This window comes from Hydra vulgaris, chromosome 01 (genome assembly GCF_038396675.1).
Source record: "Hydra vulgaris chromosome 01, alternate assembly HydraT2T_AEP".
NCBI lineage: Eukaryota > Metazoa > Cnidaria > Hydrozoa > Anthoathecata > Hydridae > Hydra > Hydra vulgaris.
Genome location: NC_088920.1, coordinates 45,802,303 through 45,813,641, shown reverse-complemented (window position 1 = coordinate 45,813,641; position 11,339 = coordinate 45,802,303). Strand labels below are relative to the sequence as shown.

The following is an 11,339-nucleotide window of genomic DNA, read 5'->3' as shown; positions in this document are numbered from 1 at the left end:
CAAGCACAAGTATCTCCTTTGTCGTATCTTCCCTCTACCTTGCATAGTAAGAAATGGAGTAGCAAAATCAATACCAATTCTAGCAAACGCACGTAGTGTTTCTTTAAAGCGCATTGCTGGTAAAGGGGCCATCAGTTGTAGAGCAGGTTTACATCTTCTTAATTTACATTTGTTGCATTTTTCTTCTGAATCTCGGATTTCTTCTCATCCTTGCATGAACATTGTTTTAGTTCAGTCTTTGATTGAATGAATCCAACGCGGTTGACAACAAATGGTTTCAACTTTCAACTTTGATTTTTTATCCACCATAAAACATTAAGATTATCACACCATATAGTTACGTCCATAGTTTCCAGCTTCGATGCTTTGACAATCTTCTCTGCAAGTCGTAAACCGAGGACAGCTCCAAGTAACTCAAGTCTTGGTATACTAATAGATTGCAATGGGCTTACTCGGGCTTTTAGCATTATGATCACACAGATCACTTCTCCTGTGTCATATAAAAATTGTTGATAAGCAACAGCACTGTAAACTTTGTAAGACGCATCCGTAAAAACGTGGATTGACCTATTTGTCACAGTCGAAGTTGTTTGTATACATTTGAGAATGTTTATTTTTGGGAGATCTTTTAGTTCTTGAAACCATTGATCAACATTATTTGCAATCCTATCCGGAATTGTATCATCTTACTCAGTTCCATTAATCCACAATTCTTGCATAACTATTTTGATTCGAATGATATATGGTGCTAAAAAACCCAATTGATCAAACAACGTTGCCATTTTTTTAGCAAAATTCGTTTTGTATATACTACATTTTCTTCGGTTGCCACAGAACGAAAGCTTAATAAATCATGTTTTGCTTTCCTGACAGCTTCTAAAATTTAATAGTTCTGCACGATTATCTTAAGAACTTTAACCGAGTTGGAAAGCCACTTTCGTGCAAACATTCCTTCTGAACCCCATAGTAGCATGAGTTCCTTGTATAATTGAACTCCTACTTTTTCATAAACTACAGAAGTTATTATGTCGTCCATATAAGTTGCTTCAAGAACAGCTCTAGAAACCAAAGGAAATTTTCGTGCATACTTTCTTGCGTGTTCTTGCGTAACAAATTGTGCCATGAGTTGATTTTAAATACCAGTCGATTAAACTGAAACACCTTAGACTCCGCAGTTGGATCCAGGTTTCTCCAAAAAGTTTGTAGGGTTTTTTTTGGTCATCTTTATGTATTCCAATTTTTAAATACATTTCTACTGTACCACAAGCTAAAGCCACCGGGTATTTTCGAAATCTTATCAAAACTGCCACGAGGTCTTATTGAAGTTTTGGACTTGATAAATAGCACCATTAATTGATTTACCATTATATTTTGCAGATCCATCAAACACAATTCTGATTTTGTTGTTGATTTATCAAGACGGAGAATCAGAAAATGTGGTAAGTACCAACCATCTCCAAGAATCCTTTTCTCGATTTTCACCAAGTATTCCTTCTCCTGATACTGCTTGATAATATTATTGTACTCATCTCCAAAACTTTTATTTTTCATTAGGCGTTTCTCCGTGTTTTTCTCCCATCTTTCTTTAATGTTTTAATTTTGAAACGTTGAACACTCCCATATTTTATGACCGTTTTTGCAAATTTCTGTATCCAATTTATTGTCCTTTTTTGATCACTGATACCAAAGTAAGAATATCCTTCGTGTGCTTTGCTACCAATAGTTTTTTTTAAACCATGTAGAGTTTTCGTTGCTGCAATTTGAAAATCTGCTTTTTCATATAAACTTTTTTAGAGATTCAACATTTTTGTTAAAATTGTTCTCATGCACCCATCGTTTGTATTTTATTAACATTATCTCTGGAACTTTTTTTTTGCAGTTGATGGTACGATTTCCCATTGCCAAGTTCTTTTGTTCTATTTTCTTCTTTTAAGTTTGTTACTACCACATCTAACAAATCCGCAAATTTTCCTATGTCTCTTGGGTTATTTTCCCTCATAGGTTTAAAGTTGTTCAATTCATCCAAATACATAAGGACTTTTCTCCTTGTTACGCCATACTTTCTCTCAAGTCTTTCTTTTGCAGCTTCATAAGCGAATGACGAATGCCCAAGTCCTTCAATTGCTTTTAATGCGTCTCCACATAAATATTGACGTAACTGAAGTAATTATTTAATAAAATTAATTGATAATTAACTTATACTCAGCTGTCGCTGGGGCTTGATCAATACATGCGTAGAATGAAGCTTTCCAATTTTCATAGTTCTTTTTATCGCCATTAAACATGGGTATAGAGACGCGTTTTAATTGTTTCCATAAATCATATCCAATTTTTGCAGTCTTTTGATGCAAGTCAATTATATTATTTTTCATTTTACGCATGCTATGCGTTGATTTGATTAATTCATTTTCGCTACTGCCATTTTTTTCTTTATTATCTTTATACTGGTCATTATTTTTTTGAGTACTTAACCATTGATTACATTGCTTTTTTGTTTCCACTTTTTCCGCTTTCTCCCCTTTGTTGTTTTAAACTTGATTTTAAACTTCTATTGCACAATATCCATTCATTTACATGTTCCATAATTTCCGCGAATTTGTCATTTAGCTTTTTAAATTTCTTTATTGAGTTTTCCTACATTTTTGATTCCAGAAATTCGTATTTCTTTGATAATTCAACCATTATTTCAAGGGCTTCGTTTTGATTCTTTGTTAATTTATTTCTCAATTCGCGTAACTCGTTTTTACAAACATCATAATGCAGATACTTCATTTTGAACGGTTAACTGATCTTCCATTTGGTTATTTGATTTTTGGTTTTTTCTTTTTACCATTCTTCCATGTTCAAGAAACTGCCCTCTGCTACCAATTATGATCCGATGGCGATCACAAATAATACCGAATATGTATTATAACTTATATTTCTAAGATCTTAACCGTTTTTACATTAACTATATCAATTATATTTTCTATATTTTTGTATCTCAAAAACAACAACAACAAAAATCTATTTAAACCAAAATTTCGTTCAATAACAAAAAACATTTAGTAAACACTATTGTTCAAATATTCGCCATAAAATTGTTATTTAGTTCGTTATAGCCATATTGGCACTATTTACTGGTTATAGCTATCGTGGTATAGGAATGTTGTTTTTCTTTTATGCTGATTCGGTTTTTTTCCGATCAATATTTATGATTTGTTTTGCCCTCAAAGCCTATAAAACGAACCATTTTAGTCATTTTTTTGAGGGCAAGGAATAAGTGATTCAACGGTGCTAAAAAATTTCTGAGTTGGTTTTAACTTATTTGCTTTAATTCTAGAGGGTTTTTTAAGTTCCAAACTTCCGAACCACCCCTAATATGTATATATGTATGTGAAGCTGTTTGGCTGACGTAATAGATGTGAAAGTTTAACTGACATACATGTGTAGCTCAGAACTTCAATGCTAACTAAAAGTATAATGGGTGTGTTTGGTGGTGGAGAAGGTATATTTAATTAGTGGCATAACAAGGGTCATTAGCACCCAGACCCAAAATAGCAAAAAACACCTTGTAGAAAAAAATTTTGAGCTTTTTATTTTTTGCTCTATTTATTTTTGGCACTTCTTTAATAGTTTGCGCCCGAGGCTAAAGTCCCTTTTGGCCCTTATCTCGTTACGCTATTAGAATTACAAAAAATATTCGCCAACAATCTGAAAGAATTTAGGCGATCTGCATAAATCTTGTCCTATCATTTTCGTTGAAGTTTTGTGTATGATCTGCGCAAATCTTTTCGTGTCATTTTCAAAATTATATGCTTTAAAAGCCGTGCTTTAAAAGAGAGTTTAAGCATACGCGCGTTATCTCCAGGCGATGTTAGTACACATGCTTGCAAGCTTGCTTACCGCGGCAAATTTAAAAAACGTTAAGCATGAAAAACTTTCAACATGCGCGTTTCAAGTCATTAGTTAGTCATGACATATTTTTAAGTTAAAAATATTTTAAAAACAATTACAGAAAAAATTTTAAGAACAATTCCAAAAAAAATCTGCGCTATAAACAATCAAAGCGATCTTACTCGAAAATCTACATCTAAGCTTACTTTAAATTTCAAGATGACATTGGAAGTTAGAGAGACCTCAAAACCTCAAAAATATTAAAACAAATCACTCAAAACAAAAGTATGAGTTTTAAACTCATTAATTCTTCATGTCACATACTTTTTTAAGCAGTGTACTGCCTCGAAATAACGTTTGAATGCTTAAACTCTCTAAAGAGAATAATCAAACTTCTTATAATATGGCCTAAGGCTTAGGTCATATTAAGAGAAGTTTAGGCTATATTAGGCCATATTAAGATATATAGGCCATATTAAGAGGAGCTTAGGCTGAGCCCATATTACTATTTATTTGTAAACTGTAATATATAAACTATTTATAGTTTATATATTACATTTATAGTTTATATATAAACTATTTATAGTCTATATATAAACTATTTATAGTTTATATATAAACTATTAATAGTTTATATATAAACTATTTATAGTTTATATATAAACTATTTATAGTTTATATAAAGTATTTATAGTTTATATAAAGTTATATAGTTTATATAAAGTATTTATAGTTTATATATTTTTATAGCCTTATATTTGATTGAAGGTTTTTTAAGCAAAATAACTCAAAATAACTGCGTCAGCCGGGAATCGAACCCGGATCTATTGCTTGGAAGGCAACAATGCTAACCGTTACACCACCGACGCATATTAAGTGATAATAATATTTTAAATAATAAAAATTAGTTAACTTATGTGTTATGATTTTTTTTTCAAAACAACCAAGAATTGACAGGGCCGCTGTGACACTGGAAAGATTCCTGATCAACTCCCAGGACCGGTTTGATAAAACTAGAATTCACTATAGTGAACTCTAGTATTATCAAACCTGGTAGTCGATCAGGAATCTTTCCAGTGTTACAGCAATCAGTCCATTCTTGGTTGTTTTATTTAAAGAGAAAATATAATCCTAACGAATAATTTAATTTTAATTATTTTAAATATTTTATAATTTTTATAGGTAACTACCAGCGTCGGTGGTGTAACGGTTAGCATTGTTGCCTTCCAAGCAATAGATCCGGGTTCGATTCCCGGCTGACGCAGTTATTTTTAAATATTTTGCTTGAAAAACCTTATGAAATAAAGGTTATGAAATAAATACCATAGTCCTGATTTCTACGGAGGAGAGCCCAGCGCTAAACTAATTAAAATTAAATCTTTTATCGCGTTCTCCAGCGAAAAGATCAGGACAATGGCGGCTCTAAAAAATATATATTAACTACAAATAGTTTGTATATTATATAATATATAAATATACTATAATATATAAACTATAAATATTTTTACATTATATATATATTATATTTATATAAACTATAAATAGTTACATAATATATCCTATAAATAGTTTATAATAGTTTCTAAATCCTAAAATTATATTAAATTTAAAATCCTTCAATGATTATGAATTTTACAAGTACAAATCAAAGTTTTATGTTAGGCTGAATTTGTATTCATTGATGGATTTCAAACTTAATATTATTTTAGGGTTTAAAAGTTTTTACCGTATAAAGTATCTACCCCTTCTCAAATGATATGTTTGATTTTTTTTTTGATTAATTTATTTGACTACAAAAAACTGAGCATAGCATTTAGTTTTTAGCAAAGGAAATCGGTGCCAAATCTACCAATAGCAACAATAAAAATATGTCGGTACGAGGCTACTTAATAGTTAATCACTAGCCCATTTCCGACCCGGAGCTTACATATAAAACAAGTTCATTCAAAACTTTTTATTCTCAACTAAAGTTATATTCTTCGATAAATTTAAATTCGATAGTGTAATCTCTTAGCGTTCAAAAATTTTGACCATAGTAAATTTAAATCCCCCTCAATTTTAGGGGGTTACAAATTTTATATGGTCATAACTTTTGAATGTTAAAAAGTTGTTGTATGAAATTTTAGGAAATTTCTCTCAAACACCAAAAAATGCTGGATCCACCCCTGAAGATTCAGCAACATAACCCAAAGTAACTAACAAAATCAGAAGTTTTTTACACATTGTTTAAATTTATTAACATGTGACACTTAAGATTAAAAACGTATAATAAACGGAACGATGAACAATAAACTTCGAATAGATGTTGGTTAACATATAGTAGTCGGCAGATGTGCAAAATCACACCTGCAGACTAATTAATTTTGGCGGCCATCTTGATCGGATCGAAAGTAGTATATTAATGTAAACAAACCAAATTAGCTGACAAATGTTAAACTATTTATTTTATTATTACGTAGCTCTAAAATTTTTTTGTTGTTTATGTATTATTTACGGACAGAAAAGTCGCAGGTTCGTATCATTGATAATACTTTGTTGTTATAAAATATGTTACAATTTATGTTTGTTGTACTATATACAACAAACATAAATAATTTAGTTTCGTATGACTTTACAGTTTTACGCGAGTTTAATGGTCTAATAATTTTGCAGATGTAAATAATAATTTACATAGTGAATGTAAATAAAATTGCAAATTATAAATAGTATTCGAAATTAACGTTTAACAAAACTTCATGATTTAGCTTAACCTTATTATTATTTAGGTTAAATTATTACTAAACGATTTTTTTTTGCCTACTTTTAAAATAATACAATTATTTCAGTTTCATTCTGGCATACATACTCTACCCCACAGAAAAATAAATAAACGGAAAAGAGGTGCTGATAAAGAACAAATAAGAGAGAAAATACGTTTAGAGAACGATGCCCAGAAATATAAAAAGTTAACGAACATGTTTGCAACATCTTCTAGTACTAACTCAATTGTTAATATCAATAAGGCTAATGTAGCAACAACGGAAAAAGTTATTGATCTTCATCCAGTTTGCTATGACGCTGATGCAGTATTATTTTTATTAACTGGAAAAGGAATGTGTGATTTGGTTTGTGGCATTTTCGAAAAGGTAGGCATTGATATAAGTAAATTTATAGGCAATACCACAGTTGGAGCCTCCAATATGCAAGGTCAATACAATCAATTCAATACCTGGTTAAATATAGTTTCCCCGGGTTCAGTATGGTGTTATGCCTATGTCTTAAATTTGATAATGGGTGACGTTACTAAAAAAAGCTGTTACCTTGTTTGGCGTTTTAAACACATGCGCAGTATTTTTACGGGAATCATATTTGCGCTTCAATGTTCGGCATGAATAAAATATCTGTTTTGGTGAAACCCGTCGTTGGGTGAAAGACAGAGCTCTTATAAGATATTCGAAAGTTTCTTTATCATAATCTCCGATCAAGATACACAAGTTATTAATTTTTTGTACATTGACATGTTACAAACATTTCCTAATATATCTCCATCAATCAAATTCAATAATGATGACCGTTATACAGACCATTATAATATGGTTTAAGACAGTATTAATGAATTAAGCAAAGTAGATAGAAATTTTGATTCCATTTTTCAAGCAGCTAAAAATTTCTCAGAACATACAATAGTGAACTAGGAAAAAAATCTCGACATTGAAGTTGAAGACATTGAAAGAGAAAAGAATAACTCCTTGAAAGTGAGAAAGATAAATTACGTGGTAATGTTCACAACATGGTAATGGATCATATAATCAGTAGTTTAAAACAGAGGTTTTCTGAGCATGGTAGTCTATATGCTGATTTATCTTGTTTAGATCCAAGAAATTTTGCAGAAATTTTGAAAAATTGTCTAGTAACGCATTGCAGCACCGCCTTTTGGGTTGCTCAGAAAACTTTGTGTTAGTGTAACAAAAGACCAGCTTCAAACGTAATTGTTGGACTTTGCAAGGAAATGGGAAAGTTTTGATACGACGCTTGAAGATGAATATAATTGGCTATTTGACACAAACGTGTCAAATAACAAATTATATCTGACTCTAAATCCATAAAATTTGAAAATGTCTTTACAATCCCAGCAGTATAAAACAGCAACAGCCACAGAAATAAATGTAAATCTTGCAAAAAATGGATTGTTCGTTGTTGCTTTGATAATTGTAAATGTGATGAGCCAGTCAAGTATACAATCACTCATGCTGATGACTTTTGAAAAGGACTTTCTTTCAAGAATTAATAACAATGCAATCATTGATTTTTTGGCATTGACTAGTCAAATGACAAAAACGTTGCTATACTAGTCAATAGTGAATAGCAATTGTGTCTGCTATTTCTAGACTCCAACTTACAGCAACGTTAAATACTTATTCTTATTTTAAATTTTTTTATCAATATTTAGACTAGGAAGTTTGAAATTTCTTTTTTATACACAGTGCTCGAAGTGAGGCGGTATGCCCTCCCGTTACCTTTTTAAATTTTGAAAACCATCCCACTCCTTTTTTAATGCATATTTTGGGGTGGGATGCCATCACGGTACATAATAAATTAATGGAAATTTTATTTTATTTTTCTCCTATAAATAAACTTGTAAAAACAATTTTAAAGTTTGCAGCAATATGCGAATTTAAATGAACTAAAGTCTCAGCTGTTATTTAAAAATTTGCGGTAGAAAGTTCAAAAACTAAATCGATTATTATAAAACATTGCGTCTTTTTTTTTGTATTTTAAATAAAAAGTTACCAAGCAACAAAAAGCGACATTGGCATTTTTTTTCGATAAAGTATCATTAGAGTTTTTTTTGGTGAAATAAAATATAGTACGCAGTAGTTTTACTCAACATTAAATGTTATGATTTAAAAAAAATTTACTTATTATAAATATAGATAAATGGCTAGCAAGCGGAAGGAAAAGAAAGTTAAGCAGTGATAGTTCTAAAAGTAATTTGGAAAATGACACTGAAATAAATAAAGAAGTGACAGATTTTTCGAGTATTGAAACTTGCCAATCCTTTCCTCAATGTGATGGTATTTTTCCAGATTACTGGTCTTATTTACAGTGGAAGGAGTAATTAAAAATATTTGACTGGTTGACAGTTTCATTAACAGGTCTTGGTTGTTCTGTTTGTAAGTCAGCAAATAATTTAGGTGCCGAAAAATCTCAAGGAATAAAATTGGCTAGCGAGTGGACGCTTGGCAACGTTAAGGAGTATGGCGAAACAAAAGAAAAAAAACAACAATCAATGAGGAAAAAGCTTTCAAGCCATAAACTATCAGTTGCACACGAAAAGGCTTGTAAAATTATTTCTCAGTCCAAAAAAAACACCATAGAGATGTTTAGTTAAAAAATGCAGATCAATCAGCACGAAACTATCTACCGCATATTTCGCACTGTTTATCATATTGCAAAAATGAATCGTCCATTTTCTGATTTGAAAGAACTAATATTATTATAGGTAGAAAATGGTTTAGACATGGGACGTATTTGACAATCTGATCACGCATGCGCTGATATTGTTTATCACATTTCAAATGAAATGCGCACTAAGCTTTTAAAATATATTCTTCATAACGATAATAAAGTAGGGTTTATGATAGACGAATCTACCACGATGAGCAAAATGTCTCTCTGTCAATCTGCTTGAGAGTGAACATTCCAGAAATAAATATTGTAAATAGTATTTATTTTGATCTTATTGAATTAACAAATACAGAAGCCTCGTCTATTGCAAACTCTTTTATATGTGCTTTACACGATTTTGGTTTTGACAACAATTTTTCATTACGTAATTGGGTGTCTTTTGCATGTGATGGTGCTTCTAATATGCTTGGCAAAAAGGCAGGCGTGGCCCAGTTACTTTTGAATCAGTTTCCTAATTTGATTTTATGGCATTGTAGCAATCGCCGATTAGAGTTAGCAGTAAATGATGTTGTGCGCGATATCTTACCAATATGTCACATGAAAAGCTTTTTTGATAAATTATATACCATTTACAGTGCATCTCTAGTGCATTCTAATTTTAGAAACTCAAAAGTTTCTAAAATTAATCAAAATTTTTTAGTAAACTAAATGAAAATCTTGATTCTAGAATGTTTACAACTAGAGCTGCGCATAAATCTTTACAAGACAAAGAAAATGATCCAAACAAAGAAAAATACGATAATTTAATAAAAAATTTACAAATTTTTGATAAGCCACAATGGTTTGCAGACCAAGATCCATGCTTTGGAGATAACGATATTAGACAAGTAGCAAAAACTTTAAAAATTTGTGAAACTACGGCAGTCCAAGGGTTTCGTGAATACATTTCCACTGGTGACTGTAATAAAACCCCTAATGATCTTCAGCCTCTGGGAACTGCTATAAATACCTTGATTGTTTCAACAGCTGAATGTGAGCGTTCTTTTTCTACTATGAATGTAATCTTATCTTCCTTGCGAAACTCTTTATTAATAAAAACTGTGTCGAGTTTAATGTTCATTTCATTAGTAGGTCCACCAATTACGTATTTCAATTCAAATTATGTCATTAAGTGGTTTGGGAAAGGACATTGCGATGCTAATTTAAGGAATTGTGAAGCGCCGGCATTAAAATCTATAAATGAAAGTGAAACGTTTTGGAAGATATTCTGACCGAATTTTTTTTTCAATTATTTAAAAATTGGTAAATACAAAAAAATAAGACTTCTTTAAAAATAAAATGTTTAAATATACCATTGTTTTTGATTGCTTAATGACGTTTGATGTGAAACTCAACTCAATATTTTACGGTGACAGTCTCTTAAGAATATAACGGACCTCAAGTTGTTTTTTTAATATAGGTTTTTTACTATAGGGATACTCTAGGATTTATTATTCGTTTATTTAATCTACACAAAATACGAAATCTATAATTTTAGGATAGGTGGATGGTGATTAGAAAATATTAAAAACCATCTCGCTACCTTTTTTTTCCCACTTCGAGCACTGTTTATACATAAAATAATAATAAATACTAAAGAAGGCACCTAAAAATAAAAAGGTCCTTCATTGATAATGTAGATAAATTTAGAAAATTATGGACACCAATCAGAGTTGCTGTCCTGGTTTCGTGAAGGCTCACGTATATATATATATATATATATATATATATATATATATATATATATATATATATATATATATATATATATATATATATATATATATATATATATATATATATATCGCGAGGTTAGAATTATTTTGTTCTATCTCCACAAATCAAAAATTTGAGTTAGATAAATTTTTTTTCTTTTTATAGTTAAAATATTTATTTTTTACTACCAAATCAGTAAAAAATAAATTATTTCTCAATATACCTGACATTGCATTTTGTTCCACCTCCTTAATGCAGTTTATAGATTAAAATTGTAATGTGCTATATCCGTTTTATCTGCTTTATATTTAAAAGTCGTT

The 11,339-nt window shown here is 30.5% G+C and overlaps 2 non-coding genes across 2 annotated transcripts; one reads left to right on the top strand and one right to left on the bottom strand.

Annotated features, from left to right (window-relative positions):
• Positions 1-4,673: 4,673 nt before the first annotated feature.
• trnag-ucc (transfer RNA glycine (anticodon UCC)) lies at positions 4,674-4,745 on the bottom strand. Its single transcript has one exon. It is a non-coding gene; the product is annotated as a tRNA-Gly (tRNA).
• A 323-nt stretch (positions 4,746-5,068) lies between these two features.
• Positions 5,069-5,140, top strand: trnag-ucc (transfer RNA glycine (anticodon UCC)). The gene has a single exon. It is a non-coding gene; the product is annotated as a tRNA-Gly (tRNA).
• Positions 5,141-11,339: the final 6,199 nt, after the last annotated feature.